General features: G+C 41.5%; 1 protein-coding gene across 5 annotated transcripts in view; it reads left to right on the forward strand.

Moving 5' to 3' along the window:
• Positions 1–209: 209 nt before the first annotated feature.
• c18h15orf39 (chromosome 18 C15orf39 homolog) overlaps positions 210–19,537 on the forward strand; it is a 79,202-nt gene continuing 59,874 nt past the window's right edge. For 2 of the 5 annotated variants that reach the window (XM_063070836.1, XM_063070835.1), the window contains exons 1-2: positions 210–697; positions 3,829–3,871. The gene's annotated coding sequence lies outside the window, so the exon portion shown is untranslated. Of the gene's footprint in view, positions 698–3,828; positions 3,872–15,042; positions 15,227–19,537 lie in introns of all 5 variants that reach the window. The other 3 variants (XM_063070834.1, XM_063070829.1, XM_063070832.1) reach the window with 2 other exon arrangements.

Consider the following 19,537-nt stretch of genomic DNA (forward strand, 5'->3'; position numbering starts at 1 on the left):
AATATCTCGGTACATTAGCCTTCTTCATTTAAGAGTCAAAAACTTCGTAGCCATTTTGAAGGAGCGTTTATCTTGTATTAGATTCCTTTATGTGCCCTTGGTCTCTGCAGTCTCTGCGGGATTGGTTCCGTGTGTTAGTTTGGCCGACCGCCCAGACTCGATGATATCATTGGCTATTTCATCACATCGCGCTTGTTTGCAAGTATAAAACGCACCGCAGAAGCCAGAAGTTAAACCAGATTTGCAAGGGAAATAAGTCTCTCCGTGCAGTGACTCAACATATAGGACCCGGCTCACAACAACATTAAAAGAAGGAACCAATGCCTTGTTTTCCCACAGTAGGGGTGAAGTTCGATCGTGAAATTTTACTTCGGGAAGCGTTTGTGGCTTCGATATCTTTCTGTGATCACACCTAGTTCTGACTCTTGTAGTCCGTAGCGTGAACTTTAGTTTCCGGACGCTTACATTCCTCAGCAAAGCGCGAGACCTGCTAGAATCATTTTGTTGGTTTCTCTCATGCGGAGCGGATCACAGCATGATTCTTTACAAAATGAACCTGCTAACTTGTTTGCTGGATTTGCCTTTGGAAAGGTGGGTACAAGTTGGATTGCACCTATATTGAGCACTTTTTTCCTGTCGCCTTCGGAGTGCATTTGGGATTATTTATGCCGCCCAACTGCAAGCAAATCAAACACAGGTATATATGATAAAAATTAGACCGCACTTTCCTACCTTACTCTTTTAATTGCCTCGACTGTCAATTATCTGCTGAATCAGTTGTAAAGTTGCTACAATAAGATTTGAGGTACATAATGAAGAAGGGAAAAGTCGTTAATCATTATTCTCCGTTCTGAAGCAAAAATGACCCCAATGGTGGTACGATAAATTAGTGTAGCTCTAAGCCCGACTATCCCAGACATCGGGCAGAAGATACAAAACACTGAAAGCGTGTACCACCAAGCTCAAGGACAGCCTCTGTCCCAATGTTATAAGACTACTGAATGGCTCTCTAGTAGGGCAGGGTGACTGTTGCCTTCAATCTAACTGGTTATGATCTTGCACCTTATTGTCCACCTGCACTGCACTTTGTGGCTGTTACAACTTATTTTGCATTCTGTCATTGTTTCATCTTGTAGTGCCCTAATGCATTGTGTAACGTATTGATCTGTATAAACAGTATGTGAGATTGTTCACCTTATCATGGTGCATATGACAATAATAAACCAATTTATTTATTTATATATACATATTTATTTATTTGAGATACAGTATGGAATAGGCAATTCCAGCCCTTTGAGCCGTGCTGCCCAGCGACCTGCGATTTAACCCTAGCCTAATCATGGGACAATTTGCAAAGACCAGTTAGCCTACCAACCGGTATGTCTTTGGAGTGTGGGAGGAAACCAGAGCACCCAGAGGAAACCCAGGCGGTCACAGGGAGAACATGCAAGCTCCTTAGGGATGACGTTGGAATTGAACTCCAAACTCTGACAGCCCGAGCTGCAATTGTGTCGCACTAACCGCTGCACTCCCATGGCACCCACAGTCATTGACTGATTTGGTGGACTAACATAAAAACGTAAATGATATTCTGCCAGGTCTGCCCATGGAATCAAGAATTAGTCCATTTCCCTCGTGTGCTGAATCAAGTGTAAACTTTGTATGACTGGTGGGCATCAATTCAAACAGCTAATGCTACAAGAAAATGAAGCAGTTATATCTCCACAGATGCTGCCTGGTCCACTGAGTAACTCCAGCAGTTTTTTTTTAACTCCAGACTTCAGCATCTGCAGCATTGTATGTCTCCGATGAAGTCTCATTATTGTAAGTCAGACTTTGATCATAAACAAAGGATTTCTAGAATAATTTCAAAAGCTTTTAAAATCACCTTCCAAAACATGAAATCATACAGCATTGTGAAATGAATCATCCAACAGGATTACATAAATCAGAATCGCTTTATTGCCAGTATGTGAAACATACCAGAATTGATTGTGATTCAGTGCCAAGCATAAAACACAGAACAATACCATAATAGACAACACAATAGAAACCCACATTTTACAAGACAATAATGCAAGCAACCATGAGTAATGCACAGTCGCATGTGCAAACTTTAAAAAATATGAATGTATGAACAAACTAAATAATTATCAACAGAACAAGGAGAGCGGGAAAGACTAATGAATGTTGTGCAGGGATTGTTGAGGATATTTCACCTGAGTGAGTTTTTATTGTTGGGTTTTTATTTTCCGCTCTTTACTTTGCTCTCGCGATGAACAAGCCTTTTAATGTTGATAGCTAACATTCAATGAACTCATCTGAGTGGACCACTCACTGCAACCCGGACCTGACGAAGGAGGAGGGGAATGAAGTGGTCACCACACTGTCAATAATGGCTGAGCAAAAATATCATCAGGATACACTCTGAGATGTTAAATTTTCTCAACTGGCATAGGAAGAACCACCTGTGCCGAGCTTTCCTAGGGATGAACGTAACGCGCTTGTCCCACTTCAATGTATTGTATTGTTAATGGTTGCTCCAAATTGCTATGAGCACGCCATTCTGCTAGACGGTCTACCTCTCTTTGACAGCATGTCACAGCGTTATTAGAGATCCGTGAACTTTAGGATACTGATGGATTTGTCTGCGGAGGTACAGTTACTTGTATAAAGTGAGAGCAAGACGGGTGCAATAACACAGCCCTGAGGAGAGCCTGTGTTTATAGACATTGGACTGGACAAATAGGAGCCCAGTTTTATATACTGCTTCCTTTCTGTCAGCAAATTCATAATCCACTGACAGATCCTGCAGGGTATAGCTAGCTAGGTTAGCTTGCTGTGGAGCAACTCCAGAGCAATAGTGTTGAAGGCTGAGCTAAAATCCGCAAAACAAGATCCTCACATCAATGTTGTCCAAATGTCGAAGAATCTAATGAAGGCACAAGTTAACTGCATCCTCCACTGATCAACATGCTCTATAAGCAATCTGAAGCGTGTCAAGAAGAGGATCAGTAATGGACTGATCCAATAAAAAAACTGTCATTATCTGATTACAATTTGAATAGGCGTGGAGATTTGGACTGTCCATAAAAGAATGATGCCCTAGATTGTTCAGTGTTTGCTGATTTTTAAGCTCCGATTGTTGAACAACTTCAGACCAAGGGCTGATGTCACTGCATATAGTTGGTGTTCATGTTCCACGCTGCTGTTTGCTGCACCACTGAAAGGCATAATGGATATGTTAGCTAGGTTGAAGCAAATTAAACATCACAAAAAGTTTCATTAACTGTTTAAAAGATAAGATTTCTGTTTAAGCATTGCCCAACTCGAACACTGAAACTGACAGTTGAATTTCTTCATGTATGAACTTCGTTGGAGATATTTGAAGTATTTAATTCAGTGGCAAAATTGAAGTGTTAACATATCTCTTTACACAAGAAACTTTTGCTGACACTTTTTATAACATCTGAGGTTGGTTTTACATTACTTTTCAACTAGGCTCACTGGCCACTTTATTAGGTACTTCCTGTATCTAATATAGTGGCCACTGAGTGTAATTTTGTGGTCTTCAGCTGCTGTAGCCTATCACCTTCAAAATATGCACTAATGTAACTCATCGGACAGGATTAATCCAGAAACAAATCAAACAGCTTTTTCATTCCTTTGCCATCTGCCTATAGAAAACTCATTGTAATGGTGTCAAAAGATAAACATGTTGATTATGCAAAGAATCTGACTTAAATATATTTAAATGCAAAAAAAATGCAAAAGAGGAAATCTTGCTGGTGTAATTGTTCCTACTAAGTAACTTTGCTTCCTCTTCAGATTCTGAGTCAAGCAAGAAATAGCAGAACATTGACAATCCGTGGTAAGTTTGACTTTATTCTTCAAAGTTATGCAATGTTAGCAATTCTGTTGCATCCTGATAAAAATACCTAAGAAAATAATTAACAGTTAATGTAATTGCATTAAGAACAATTACAATGGAACAATCACAGGATAAAAGGCTAACAAACTTAACTTGTAAAGGCAGAGTGCACTAATCTGATGTTGCATTTAATGGCAATAGTGTCACCTAGAGGATGATCACTACTATAGACAAAATTGTATTGCTTTTACTTGTGTTTTTGCCCTCGGTGATGTTAAATATTTACACCTTACCTTCAAGAAACCATCTCAGATTGCCATGGGAACACTACAGATGATATACCGCACAGTAACTGGCCATTTGGCCATCTTAGTTCATCTGAGCCTCTATCCCTGAATAGAGCCTTCTGACACAGAATGGTTATAGAACAGAGAACGTCCATTTGGTCCATCAGTTCTATCTAATCCAAGTATATAAAATCTCTTTCTACTCCAGGGAAAAAATTCCCAGCTTCTCTATTCTATCCATATTAACTAAAGATCCTTATCCCTGGACTTGTTTTGGTAAATCTCTTTCCAAAGCACTCATATCTTTCCTAAAGTGTAGAATCCCAAACTGCACATTATACTCAAGTTTGATTGAACTATTATTTTATAATGATTTCCTTTACTTGTTGTATTCTGTCCAGGATCCCATTTGCTTTTTGAATTAATACTCAACCAGCCTTGCCACGCCACTATCCACATAAACTATTGGATCCCTCTCTGTGTGCACCCCTTTTATAGCTGTGACCGCACGGTGGTGCAGTGATTGGCACAACACTTCTCAGTACCAGCGACCCAGGTTCATTTCGTGCCTCTGCCTGTAAGGAGTTTGTACCTTCTCCCTGTGATCACATGGGTTTTCTCCGGGTGATCCAGTTTCTTCCCACAGTCCAAAGACATACCGGTTGGTACATTAATTGGTCATTGTGATTAGTCTAGGAATGAATCAGGGGATTGCTGGGTAGCATGGTTCAAAGGGCTGTATGGGCCTATTCTGTGCTCTACATCAATAAATAAATAAATTGCCTGTTCTCACTCTTCCTACCAAAATATAATTCTTTATTATTTCAAAGTTTTCTATTACATCTCTCACCCATTCATTCATTCCACTAGAAAGTACTGCTGCTCAAGAGTTCACCTCACCAAGTTTTGTGTCATCTGCATATTCTGGACTTTCATCCCGTACACTCAGATCCAAATAATTTATTTATTTATATTAAGGAAAGCAGTAGACCTAGTAACCATGCCCAGGAAACTGCACTGTCCACTTCCCTCTATTCTGAAAAACAACATTATGCTACTCCCTTATGGCACCCCCATTTATTCAATGAGGTTAGGTATTAATAACAAGTCTATTATATGATGCCTTATCAAATTTTGAAATCCATATACATCACATCAAGCTCATTGGCTCGCTCTTCTCTTACATATCTTTTCCTGTTCACATTGAAGGAGATATTTTTAGATTTCTTATTACGCTTGTTCTCAGAATTTACTAATGGTCTTTCTTTGCCGCTCTGTAAGAAGCCTTGCTCTCAATAGTGATAGCGGGCTGGCATCTGTCACATGCTCTTTATTCAGGATAGCAGATGCTGGAGTCAGAAACAAAAGCGGACATGCTCGAAGAACTCAGCCAGTCAAGCAGACTCTGTGCAAAGGGAAACCAGTTAACATCCTGGGTTGGGGACCCTTCCCCTGCACTGAAAGAAGAGTCGTGGGGTGTCAATGCTCAAAGCAGAGTGGGGTGGGGGTGGCAGGTATAGTGAGGTGTAATTTCCAAAGGTGTCATCTTGCTATAGTCTTTTGTCTTATACCTCACTTCTTCCCCAGCCCTGCTTTGAAAATTGACACCTTTCTGCACTTCCCTAATTCTAAGAAAGTATCTCTGACCCAACTGGTTTCTCATTTCAAAGTTCCTCCTTGAGTTCTTCCAGCATTTATGCATTTGCTGTTAATTTCTGTTTTCCTCATTACCTTTCCATGTAACACTGGCTTTAATTTCCCTACTCTTCTCCCACATGGAATGCACCCAGCGTATCGCTGAATCGTTAGATTATAGCTGAATCCATTTTAAAGCTTCTAACTGTTGAGTGTTTGCCTGTTCTTTTCCCTGTACCATACTTATTTTTATTCTATTGACATTGGTCATTCTCCAATGTACAATTCTTCCCTTGAAATGTAGCTATTCTAAGTTGTATGATAATATGATCACTGCTTCCTGGATGCTCCCCCACTGAATCTTGCTCCATTTTCTTCTAGCTAATTATCCAGAATCAATTTCAACAATGTCACCTTCCCTATTGTGCTAGAAACATCCTAATCATGGAAGTCTTCCTAAAGACACTTGAAGAATTCCTCACTTTTTTACCCCTTATCATCGTCTGATCTTTCTTTATCTAAATCTAAACCAGTCAGTGTAACCAACAAAATTTGGTACCAGGTCATAGAAGGTGATAAGAAGATAAATAACTAACAGCTAGGGCAATCCTTCTTTAACAAGAGTTATGAATGAAGAGAAGGGGGAAGTGGCAAATTAAGGTTAGGTGTAATAAAGGAAGCGGTTATTTAGAAGGGAGGGGCTCAAGAAAATTTGAAGACAAGTATGAGAACTTTTACATTGGGTCTTTATTCAGCTGGGGTTAATGGGTGAATTGGATGACATTAGCTATGGCAAAGAAACAGAATCTTGGACGATTTCAAACTTACGGAGGGGGAAAAAATGCTGTTTGACAGTAATGTCTTGCAATGAAGTGAAAAGAGGGCATTGTTGAGGATTTCAGAAAATGAGTTAAAATATGGTTAAAATTAGATCGTGTTATGGAGATGGGAAAAGGTGGTTCCTACTCCTGATAATCTCACTTTGTTGGAAATCACCGCTGCGTTGATGGCAGCACTTATCTTCATTACATTGTAAGCAATGTAGCGTGCAAACATACATGTGGAAATGCAGGACCTAGAGTCAGTAATACCATGCTCCTCTACCGAGCATAGTTGTTGGGAATTTGCTGATGCAATCAATGCTGAATTACTTGATATGTCATGAATATTAACTTTATGCAAATTAGTCCCACTAAAGATAAGCAATCTGAAATGTTGAGCCTTATTGAAAAATGGTTTATACAATTTTGAATAATATCCTTTGGTTACTGTTGAACATCACCATCTCTAAACATTTAACTTTTTAAATTTTGCATCTGATTTCCTAAGAAAGCCCATTAAAACTGGTTAATAATTCAGTTTATTTAAGCTTTGGTGTTTTCATCATCAGAGATGGAGAGGGTCACCAACTGTAAATTCCTCGTTGTTATTATCTGGGAAGACTTCCTGGGCCCAGCGCGTAAATGAAATTATGAAGAAAGCACGGCAGCGCCTCTACCTCCTTAGGAGTTTGTAGAGATTCGGAATGACATCTAAAACTTTGATGAACTTCTTTAGATGTGTGGTGGAGAGAATATTGACTAGCTGCATCACAGCCTGGTATGGAAACACCAGTGCCCTTAAATGGAAAATCTTATAAAATTTAGTGGATATGGCCCAGTCCATCACAGGTAAAACCCTCCCACCTTTGAGCACATCTACATAAAACGCTGTCACAGGAAAGCAGCATCCATCATTGGGGATCCTCACCACCCAGGACATGCTCTCTTGTCGTTGCTGCCATCAGGATAAAGATAGAGGAGCCTCAGGACTCACACCACCAGGTTCAGGAACTGTTACTACCCCTAAACCATCAGGCTCCTGAATCAAGGGGGAATAACTACACTCAACTTCGCTTGCCCAATCATTGAAATGTTCCCACAACCAATGGATTTACTTTCAAAAACTCGCCATCTCATATTCTCGATATTTACTTCTTATTTATTTATAATTATGATTTCTTGTTTTTTGTATTTGCACAGTTCGTTGTTCTCCTCACTCTGGTTGAACATCTAAGTTGGACAACTTTCACTGATGCTGTTATGGTTATTATTCTAAAGGTTTATTGTGTATGCCTGCAAGAAAATGAATCTCAGGGTTGTACTTAGTGACATATACGTACTTAGGTATAAAAAATTTACTCTGAACTTTGAACTTTTTCAGCTTCTATAGTACCTTGCTCCATGTATAATCTTGCAATCGAAAAAAGGTGTTTAAATAATTATTTAAAATTTGGCTTCTTTCTTTGCTCGCTGATGATTTTTTACTTTGATTGGCTGCTCAGCCAACATGATGTCATCACTGTATCTGGGTGCCACCGCTTTTAGTAGTAGTATAAGGAAATCAGCAGTACAAAAAAATTCTCTAAACCTCACTGAGTCTCTCTGCGCAGGTATGTCAGATGTCAGGTAAGAGGCATATATTTTCCCCAGCCAGAAAATCTAGCCCAATACTTATTCCAAGAGCGGCTTAGCCATGTTAGTTGTTTGGTCCATTGCTTAAGCACTTTGATTTGTTCTCCACTGGTTAGGAAAGGGAAAATTATCTAATGCATATTAACAAAATGCTAGAGGAACTCAGCAGGTTAGGCAGCATCTATGAAGGAGAATAACTGTCAACATTTTTGGGCCGAGTCCCTTCTTCAGTCTGATGAATCAAGGTTAATGCTTCCAATAAAAAGTACAAAGTACATTTATTATCAAAGTATGTATACTATATACTTTGAACTTTGTCTCCTTACAGTCAGCCACAAAACAAAGAAACACAATAGAATGCATCAAAAAAGACCATCAAACAGCCAATGTGCAAAAAAGAAGAACAAACTGTGCAAATAAGAAGAAGTAAGCAAATAACATTCAGAACTAAAGTTTACAAAGCTGAGTCCACAGCCAGGAAGCCAGTCAACACTGCAGCTGTTCCAGGAGCCCATCAGTTCAGTGCAGAAATGAGTAAACCTCAACAAGCAGAGAGCTGAACACCAGCGCGACCTTCACTTCTGGCCCTGACACCCTGATCTTTTCAATCTGGCCCAGCACTTAAATTGGCCAAACATCAGGTTGCTCCCTCACTCTCAAGCCCGGGCCCTGATGCTGTGATACACACTCGTGCCTGGGCCCTGCTGCCTCAGTGCAGCCCATACACAACCTTTACAATCTGGGCCAGCATTTAAATCATTCAAACATTGGCTTGTTCCTCGCTCTCAAGTCCAGGCCCTACCACCTCGACTCGGTTCTGCTGCTTCGAACCTGCGCCAAGTACACTCCAGCAATGACCAAACATTGGCCCATTCCGCACTCTCGGGCCTGGCCCCACTTCCTCGATTCAGCCTGTGTGTGCCATGCCACAACCATCCTGCACCTTTGAGGCTTTAGTTCAAACCGCAAAAATGCCAGGTCATATAGGCAGTTCAACGGCAAAGCTCTGAAAGAGAAGTTACAGGCTATTGGCTGTAGTGACATTTTTCCAGAAAAAGTGTGATTAACAGAGAATTTAGTAGTTTTTTTTGCTACCATCAAGGCATCGCTGTGTTTCACTAGCACTGTCTTAAACCGGAATAGCCTCCAGCAACAAATACTGAGAATCTCTCCTTAAGATAGAATAGCTAAATCAATCATGTGCTGACATACAACCAAAATATTTGGTTTGCATGCATCTGTACAAATCATTTCATCACATCAGTTCCTCATTATAGTTTCTAAAGTCATCTTTGTCTTTTCTACTTCTAAACTCATCCTTCTTGCCAAACCTCCTAACCTTTGGTGCGTCGTTCTGTTTCCTGGAGTATCTTCCATGCATTCTCAAGCTTGCAAATGGGGAGGTTGAAGAGAATGAGGAAAAAAAATAGTAATGGAACAATATTGCAGAAGTATAAGAACGATGTTGATCAAGTGAATTATTTCTAGAGACTGCCTACAGTATTTCATTTTTCAGTTCACTCGCTGCTATTTAAGGTTTTAAAAAATACAAATGTACATTTATGATTACTACTATGTCATGGAAGATGAGTCACAACACAACCGGTGTTGTTTATTCTGAGCATCCCAACATGGGGACATGCTTGTAGGCAACATGAGGGTGCTTCTCAATCAGGCAAGTATATTTATTACAAGGTAACTGCTGTAGTTCCAGGGCTGTTAAGCTGAAGTCACAGTGTTGAATTCTTGAGTTGGGGAATTTAAACGCGTAATTAAATGTAGAATCAGCAGCTAGTATCAGTGACGGTAACCACAAATATAGTGGATTACAGTCATAGGGTCATACAGCATGAAAACAGGCCTTTCAGCCCAAATTGTCCATGCTGACCGAGATACCCACCTAAGCTAGTCATTTATGCCTGCGTTTGGCCCATGTCCTGGTAAACCTTTCCTATCAGGTACTAGTCCAAGTGCTTTTTACATATTGTTAATGTACCTGTCTCAACCACTTCTGACAGTGCATTCCATATGACTGCCCTCAGGGTGAAAATGGCATTCACACAAAATGCTGAAAGAACTCAGCAGGTCAGTTAGCATCAATGAAAGGAATAAACAGTCGAGGTTTCAGGCCGAGACCCTTCTCTATTGAAATGAGGTTAGTTGTGGGTCAAATGAATTCCTGCCTCAGAAAGGACTTGGACTTGCACTGCAATTTGCCTCTTGCCACAATAGGTCAATGGCAGATGCAATCTCAAAGGCTCTTCACACGAGCTTAGATCACCTGGACAATACAAACACCTACGTATATCAGGATGCTGTTCATCGACTATAGCTCAGCATTTAACACCATCACTCCCACAGTCCTGATTAATAAGCTACAGAACCATGGTCTCTGTACCCTCCTCTGTAATTGAATCCTTGACTTCCCAACCAGAAGTCCACAATCTGTGTAGATTGGTAATAACATCTCCTCTTCACTGACAATCAACACTGGCACATCACAGGGATGTGTGCTTAGCCCACTGTTCTATTCTCTCTATACCCATGACTGTGTGGCTAGGTACAGCTCAAATGCCATCTATAAATTTGCTGATGATAGAACTATTGCGGGTAGAATCTCAGATGGAGATGAGAGGGTGTACAGGGGTGAGCTGTACCAGCTAGTTGAGTGGTGTCACAGCAACGACCTCGCACTCAATGTCAGTAAGACGAAAGAGCTGATTGTGGACATCGGGAAGGGTAAGGAGGGAAATCAAACCAATCCTCATTGAGGGATCAGAAGTGGAGAGAGTGAGCAGTTTTAAGTTCCCGGGTGTCAAGATCTCCGAGGATCTAATCTGGTCCCAAAATATTGATGCAGCTATGAAGGAGGCAAGACAGCAGCTATATTTCATTAGGAGTTTTGGTTTGTCACCTAAAACACCCAAAAATCCTCTATAGATATACCATGGAGAGCATTCTGACAGGCTGCGTCACTGTCTGGAAAATTAGTCAGCTCTATCTTGAGTACTAGCCTCCATAGTATCTAAGACACCTTGAAGGAGCGGTGCTTCAGAAAGGCTGCATCCTTTAATAAGGACCTCCATCACCCAGGACATGCCATCTTCTCATTGTTACCATCAGGAAGGAGGTACAGAAGCATGAAGGCACACACTCAATCATTCAGGAACAGATTTTTCCCCTCTGCCATATGATTCCTAAATGGACATTGAACCTATGAACACAACTTCTCCTTTTTTCATATATATTATTTCTGTTTTGCACTATTTAAAATCTAACTTTAATATACATATATATACTTACATTGATCTACTTATTTTTTCCTTCTATGTTATCAGGTGTTGCATTGTACTGCTGCGGCTAAGTCAACAAATTTCAAAACACATGCCCGTGTTAATAAATCTGATTCTGAATAAACCGTTGACATTTCATACTGAGAATCTTCTCTATGAAAATGGATTTTCAGTCTACGTTTCAGGCCGCGGCCCTTCACTATGAAATGAATAAGCAGTTGATGTTTCAGGCTGAGACCCGTCGATCTATACATCATCATCTTTAAAATGCTGGAGGAACTCAGCAAGTCAGGCAGCATCTAGTGGAATAAACAGTCGGCGTTTCAAGCAGACACCCTTCAAGTCCTGACCTGTTGGGTTCCTCCAGCATTTGTGTGCATTACTGTGGACCTACATCTGCTTATACTTTATAAGTACATTGCTGGGAAATCTCAAAGTAGTTTGCAGTCAATTTGGTCTTTGGAAGCAGAGGGCAAAATGATGATATCAGAACTCTTCTTTGCACTAATAGGAACTTAACTAGTCATGTTGATTGAGTGACAGAGTATTAGCAGGCACGTTGGACATAATGCCATTTTCCTCCTTCGACCTGCTGTTGTGGGACTTGTTACAAGAGTGATCAGATAGAGCCTAAGTTTAGAGTTCCACCAAAAAAGACTGCATAATTTTGGTACTCCAAATTCTTGACAGCGTTGAACCCAGGACACATGAATCAAAGGCAAGAGTGTGACCCATTGTGTACCTACTCCTCATGTGGGACAATGCATGCACAGATTGGGCCACTGACACACTCTCCTATGTAGACATCCACTCCCACATTAACCCTGTTGAGTCAATCCTTTAGATAGCAGGATACCAGGAAGCCAGATAAGCAGGAGTCAAGACGTATTGGAATCTGAAGCAATCCCAGGACAGGCTGCTGAGCCTCCAGTGGACTTTTGAACAATGGGCCTCTGAATTCCCTGGTGGACACCAAACTTGTAGAGCCAGGACTTCAGCCATTGGGCTTTGACTTGCGGACTTGCATTCGACCTTTAGGTTTCGATCTTAGGTACCAACCCCTGGATTAGCTGATGATAGGACTCCACACAGAAGGACTTGGTTTTACCATCTTGCATACCTAGGTGTGACCGGCCCTCGTGTCCTCTGCTTGCATAGACCTCCAGTCCTGGGGCCCACCAAACCTAGGGGAATTTCTGTCCGGGTAGGCCACCAACCCTCATCCTCACTGTTCCTCGTCCAAGGCACCTGCCAGAGGTCCTTCATCAGACGTCCATGATGTTAGCCGTCAAGCGCAATGCAAAATACTAGACTCCAGATGTCCTTCAATCCCACGTCCACATCACTGGCCTTCAAGCATGGAGCGAAAGCCTAGACTATGGATGTCCTTCGTCACATATCCACATCGCCGGCCTTCCAAAGCAGAACACAGAGAGGAAGCCTAGACTCCGACCTGACCTCTAACTCTTCCTCATCGCTGTCCCCAAACCCTAACCTGATGCCTAACTCACCTCACTGTCCCCAAAACCATCCCTAAGAACTTAAAAAAACAACTAAATCTAAGCGACGACCTTGATGGACAGCACTGCTCAGTGCTATTTTGACTGGAAGCTGCCTGCATTCATTCCTCAATCACACTTAACTGTGCTCAAGGAGAACAGCATAGTCCCTGTCACCAAACTTTTCTAAATTTGAAAGAATACTACTTTTATATAGAAATTCATTAATTGGATACAGAAACAGACCAATGGGTAATCTTGTAGATGTACAACTTCCTTATTTGCATAATCAATCACGAATCACACTAGAACAATACAGGTATCAATATCAATCAGAGTTTACATGTAAATACTTAAGAATTAGTGAAGTAACTGACTAATTGGAAGTGTCGCCCCGGAAGCCTTCATTGCAACTCTTTCTTATCTTGATATGCCAAATGGCTCTGACCTATGCTGGGGAGCTATGTTCTTCATGGACCTTTCTTGCCTGGGTTAACTGCACAGTGTCTGTAAACTATCCTTGCCTGGACAGTTAATGCTTGTCTTGTCATAACGTCCACATATAAGTACAATTGTATGTAAGTACTGTGGAAGCCTCTTGGCTACTGTACTATTTCCAGCATCAGCAGATTTCCTCTCGATTATGATTACTCTGGTTGGTTTGACTGGTCTTGCATACTTCCATTGAAATTGTCTTACGTGGCCTTCATGTTTATGTTGCATAAGAGATGGGCAAGTCAAGCACGCCATGCACCATCGGGGTGTTGCCAGGGACCAGGTCTGTTCTCGTGGTCAGATCCAATGTTAGCATCCATTAGACCAAAACAGCAAGGATGTGACGCTGAAGCTTTACAAGACATTGTTCAGACTGCATTTGAAGTATTGGCCCCACTTCTAAGATAAAATGTGCTGCCATTGGGGAGGGTCCAGAGAATCATTCTTGGAATGAAAGGGCTAATGTATGAGGAAAGTCTGACAGCTCTGAGCTTGAATTTGGTGGCATTTAGAAGAATGAGGAGGGATCTAAATGAAGCCTGCCGGATGTTGAAATATCTGGAGTGGACGTGGAGAGAATGTTTCCACTAGTGTGGGGGTCCATGAGCAGAGGGTGCAGTCTCAAAACAGAGATGAGGAGGAATTTCTTTAGCCACAGGGTGGGGAATCTATCAAATTCATTGTCATAGATGTCTGCAGAGACCAAATTTTTGGACATATAGAAACAGGAGGTTGAAGGCTCCTGATTAGTAAGGGTGTCAGAGGTTATAAGGAAAAGACGAGAGAATGGGGTTGAAAGGGAAAATACATCAGCCATGGTAGAATAGTGAAGCAGAGTCAAAAGACCAAATGATCTAATTCTGCTTCTGTGTTTTTTGGTCCTTTGGTGCCCAGCATTGTGCCAAAGGAAAGGAGCCGGTGCATTCTCACGTAAATTAAGCCCCCAGGTCATCGAATGAAGAAGACATTCCAGTTTGAGAGAAGGGATTGGTTGGATGGGTGGGGGGGGGGGTGTTAATGGTGGCAGTTGTGAAGGGTTAAAACAAGAATCTTAAATGATTAAGTGGTAATCTGTGAGGTATTGTTTTGAAGAAGGGAACACAAAAGAATATTTTCAATTGAAACAACTAGCTGGGATTTTATTTGTGCTTGTTTCCACTGCACCTTGGCTTTTGTGTAGCTGGATGATGTTGAAGTGTCTACATGTTTAAATAGTTTTTCCAACTCAAGTGACACATGTACCATTTCCAACCAAGGCTGCTCCCACCTCCCCAGAGAGTACCAGCAGAGTGTTACTCAATCTTTCATTTTATTTTCCCTTTGAATACTATATAGTACAGGACTGTGTCAATAAATCATTGTAAAACTGAAGTTACATATAAGTATCAAACAATGAACCATTAAAATGCAACATCTCTACAAATATAATTGCTTTATAACCATAATATTATTGCCTTTTAAAACCCCTCTTCCAATTGTTTTTTTGCCTTGGTCTATTTCCCTGTTAAGCTTGTTCAGCTGTGACACACCAGAGTGCAGATGCTGAAATCTGGAGCAACACACAGATATACTGCGGGACACTGGAGCAACACACAGATATACTGCAGGAAGTCAGTGGGCTGAGCAACATCAATGGGAGGAAGGAAACTCAATGTTTGGGTTGAAACCATGCATCGGGTGTGAGAGTGGAGAGGTGAGATGACTGGTACAGAGAGCAGAAGGGGAGAGGCAGAACACGCTTACGAGACGATAGGTAACAATTGGACTTGTTCCATTGATATTACTTCCTTGCCCTAAAGAAATTTGCCACACACACACACAGATGAATGCCACATATCATGTTGATGAGAAAGCAAGCTACCCAGCTCCCTAGGAATGACTTTCCTCCTTTTCCTATCTTTGCTCAAGATAAACTGATTTCTAAACTACAACAAAATTCTGGCTTGTTTTGTCATGCATGTTGCCTGCTCAACTCTTGTCCTGTTAAGCCACTCTTAGATACAAAATACATTACACCACATTGGCTCAAAGAACAACAAACTCCCATGCTGAGACAGAAACAAGGATTTATTCATCAGATCTACAACTAAAGTTCTATGGCTCGTCCAAGCGATACCGCGAGATGAATCATTCTCGAAACATACACAAAGACCCAGCGATAAGCGCTAATTGGGAGTCCACTTTAAATAATCACCGCAGGCTGAAAACCCGTGGCAGTCAAAATAAACTTGGCAAGATTAAACAAAAAGCACAAGGGCTTAATGACTCTAGATAAGAGGACGATGAACAAATACAGGTGCAAGGCCAGCAGGGCTCATGACAGTACCTTCCTCCCTAAGGCCAACACCTGATGGCCCAGGGAGTCCTGGGGAACTTGAGACAAGGTTGGTAAATTCAAAAAAGACATGATGCTCTTATTAAGACAGGGCTGGAAAACTCAGGAACATTGCATCAAACTCGGGAATATTACATCAAACTCGGGAACATATTATCAAGCTTGGGAACATAGTATCAAACTCAAAAATATGGTGTAGTCCTTGGAAACCTGGATTAGTCCTCGGAATAGTCTTCAAGAATCCTTGACAATTTTGAACATAGACAAGAGGAGCTTGGAATGTAGTCTCAGGAAACTTGGAACATAGCCTTGGGACAAGCACTGAAAATAGAAGGCACCCTCACCTCCAGTCGACTGAACCTCTGTTGAACCTCTGCCGGGTCCTTCTTTCATGGTACACATTGACAAATGACTGAACCCAGATGCTGAGGAGCAACAGCTCCCTTGTTGAGCCAGAAACAAAAGTTTATTCACTGGAACTCCAACCAAACTTCACTGAATTGAATTGAATTGACTTTATTACTTACATCCTTCATATACATGAGGAATAAAAATCTTTACATTGCATCTCCGTCTAAACGTGTAATTTATAGTAATTCATAATAAATAGTATGTACAACAGGACAGTCAATATAACATAGAAATACAATTGTATCAACATGAATTAATCAGTCTGATTGCCTGGTAGAAGAAGGACCTGTTGGTCCTGGCTTTTATGCTACAGTACCATTTCCAGGATAGCAGCAGCTGGAACAGTTTGTGGTTGGGGTGACTCGGGTCCCTAATAATCTTTCAGTCCCTTTTTACACACCTGACTTTGTAAACGTCCTGAATAGTGGGAAGTTCACATCTACAGATGTGCTGGGCTATCTGCACCATTCTCTGCAGAGTCTTGCAGTTGAGGGTAGTACAGTTCCCATACCAGGCAGTGATGCAGCCAGTCAGGATGCTCTCAGTTGTGCCCCTATAGAAAGGTCTTAGGATTGGGGACCCATGCCATACTTCTTCAACCATCTGAGGTGAAAGAGGTGCTGTTGTGTCTTTTTCACCACACAGCCGGTATGTACACACCAGGTGAGATCCTCAGAGATATCTATACCGAGGAACTGAAAGCTTTTCACCCTCTCAACTCCAGATCCATTGATGTCAATAGAGGTTAGCCTGTCTCCATTCCTCCTGTAATCCGCAACCAGCTCCTTTGTTTTTGCGACACTAAGGGAGAGATTGTTTTCTTGACACCACCATGTCGGGGCGATGGCTTCTTCTCTGACGGCTGCCTCATTATTATTTGAGATTAGGCCAATCAGTGTAGTGCCTCAGCAAATTTAATTAGCAGATTGGAGCTGTGGTGAAGACACAGTCATGGGTATACGGAGAGTAAAGGAGGGGGCTTACTTCACAGCCCTGAGGGGCACCTGTGTTGAGGGTCAGAGGGGCAGAGGTGAGGGAGCCCACTCTTACCTCTTGCTAGCGATCTGATGGGAAGTCCAGGATCCAGCTGTGCAAGACAGGGTGAAGGCCGAGGTCTCTAAGCTCCTTGTCGAGCCTGGACGGAATTATGGCGTTGAATGCTGAACTGTAGTCCAAGAACAGCATTCTCACGTAAGCATCCCTCTTCTCCAGATGTGCAAGGATGGTATGTAGAGCTGTGGCTATTGCATCATCTATCGATCGGCTGTGTCAGTAGGCGAATTGTAGGGGATCCAGTGTGGGTGGTAGCAAGCTGCAGATGTAGTCCTTGACCAGCCTCTCAAAGCATTTGCTTATTATTGAAATGAATGCTTATTTTTGACTGAGTAAAACCACAAGATGAATCATTCTCAAAACATATACAAGGACCGCACAATAAGCGCTAATTGGAAGTCCACTTTAAATAATCACTGTACCTGTGCCAGTCAAAATAACTTTGGCAAGATTAAACAAAAAGCACAAGGTCTTAACAACTCGATGTAAGACAACAGTTAACAAATACAGGTGGACAGGCCCACAGGGCTCATGACATGAAGCCATACACGAGAATGAAAGGATGTAGCAGGGGGCAAAATGTCGAGTATCCTGTTGGGCTTAGGGAGGACATCCTGAAATGCAGGAAACCATGAACAAAGAAACACAAAGGAGGAATGTCATATAATCAGTCAGGTCCGTCTCAGTATGAGGAGGCTGAGTTGAGCTGACTGTCTTGTGGACTAAACCACTGTAAATTATTCCCCTCCGAACTATCCAGAGAACAGGGCACATAAATAGGAATGGTTTGAGAACTGTCATTCTGCAGAAGGAGCAGTATGATTGCATTGTCCAAGCACCCTAATGATTAAAGAACTCTATAGTCTGATAACAAAACAAATGCACCTAGTTTATCATGCCGTGGAATGTCCAAACCATGAATCAAGTGATTTAGTAAGTGATAAATTAAGACAATGAAAACAGTGGAATTATTGAAGACTAACCACGTGGACATGCTAGGGTAACTTGAACATTAATAAGGCTAAGTTGTACTAAAGTTTATTTTTAGAGTCTCTTTGTATTTATTGAGATACAGTGCAGATTAGGCCCTTCGAGATGCGCTGCCATGATTTAATCCTAGCCTAATCACAGGGCAATTTACACTGACCAACTACCCTACCAAGCAGAACATCTTTACACTGTGGGAGGAAACCAGAGCACCCAGAGGAAACCCACACGGTCACAGGGAGAATGTACAAACTCATTACATGCAGCGGTGGGAATTGAACCTGAGTTGCTGGTTCAATAGAGTGTTGTGCTAACCAACCCACCACCATGCCGCCCCATATACCCTAGAATCAATAGGACAAAGAAGTAACCCAGTTGTTTAAGGGCGTAGTCTCACATCATGAATAGCTGAACTTTTGAGAATTTGATTCATGTTCTCCATCCGCCCACCTTCCGGGGGTTTTAGTATGACCTGAAATTACAGCAGGGTTTTCAGATATTCAGTTAACCACTTGAATACTTTCCTTTCCACCTACAACTATAAACACCATGCAAAGTTTCCTGCTTGAGTATCCAAGCAATTGACACTCTGCTGGACATGTTACCCAATGAAATATATCTTTTCCTAACTTCAGTAAAAGGTCAATAAAAAGAATAATAATATATATATAAAACATGCTGCTAGAGGAGCTCAGCAGATCAAGGAGCACCTGTAGAGGCAAAAGGACATTTAGTGTCTCAGGTTGTGATACAGGGTCTGATGCTAAAGCATCGACTATTTCTTTGCCTCCAGAGAAAGTGGATTGACCTAGAGTTCTTACAGCAGATTGTTCCCCATTCCAGATTCCAGCATCTGCAGTGTCTGGTGTCTCTCTTAATTCTGAAAGTTAAGAGCTAACTTTATTCCAGACAGAAGTGCAGAATTACCTCTCTCGAGTAGTTGTAAAATATCCCATGGTTTTATTCTGATGGTAGACCGAGCCAACAAATTCTTTTGATTTGTACGTACTTCTGTAACGCACAAAACAAGGGAGAATTTTTCTCTGCAAACTCCCGCACTGCTGGTATTCTATCTGTGTCACTGAGAGGTAGCTAACTGGCCCAGACATTGAAATAACTCCCCTGCTGTTGAAAGCAGTGCCAGGGAGTAGAACTAAATTTTTTTTTGCCTAAAGAGTTATCATGGTCTTGATGCTAGAATGCAGAAAAATAAAAGCA

Source organism: Mobula hypostoma, chromosome 18 (assembly GCF_963921235.1).
Source record: "Mobula hypostoma chromosome 18, sMobHyp1.1, whole genome shotgun sequence".
Lineage (NCBI taxonomy): Eukaryota > Metazoa > Chordata > Chondrichthyes > Myliobatiformes > Myliobatidae > Mobula > Mobula hypostoma.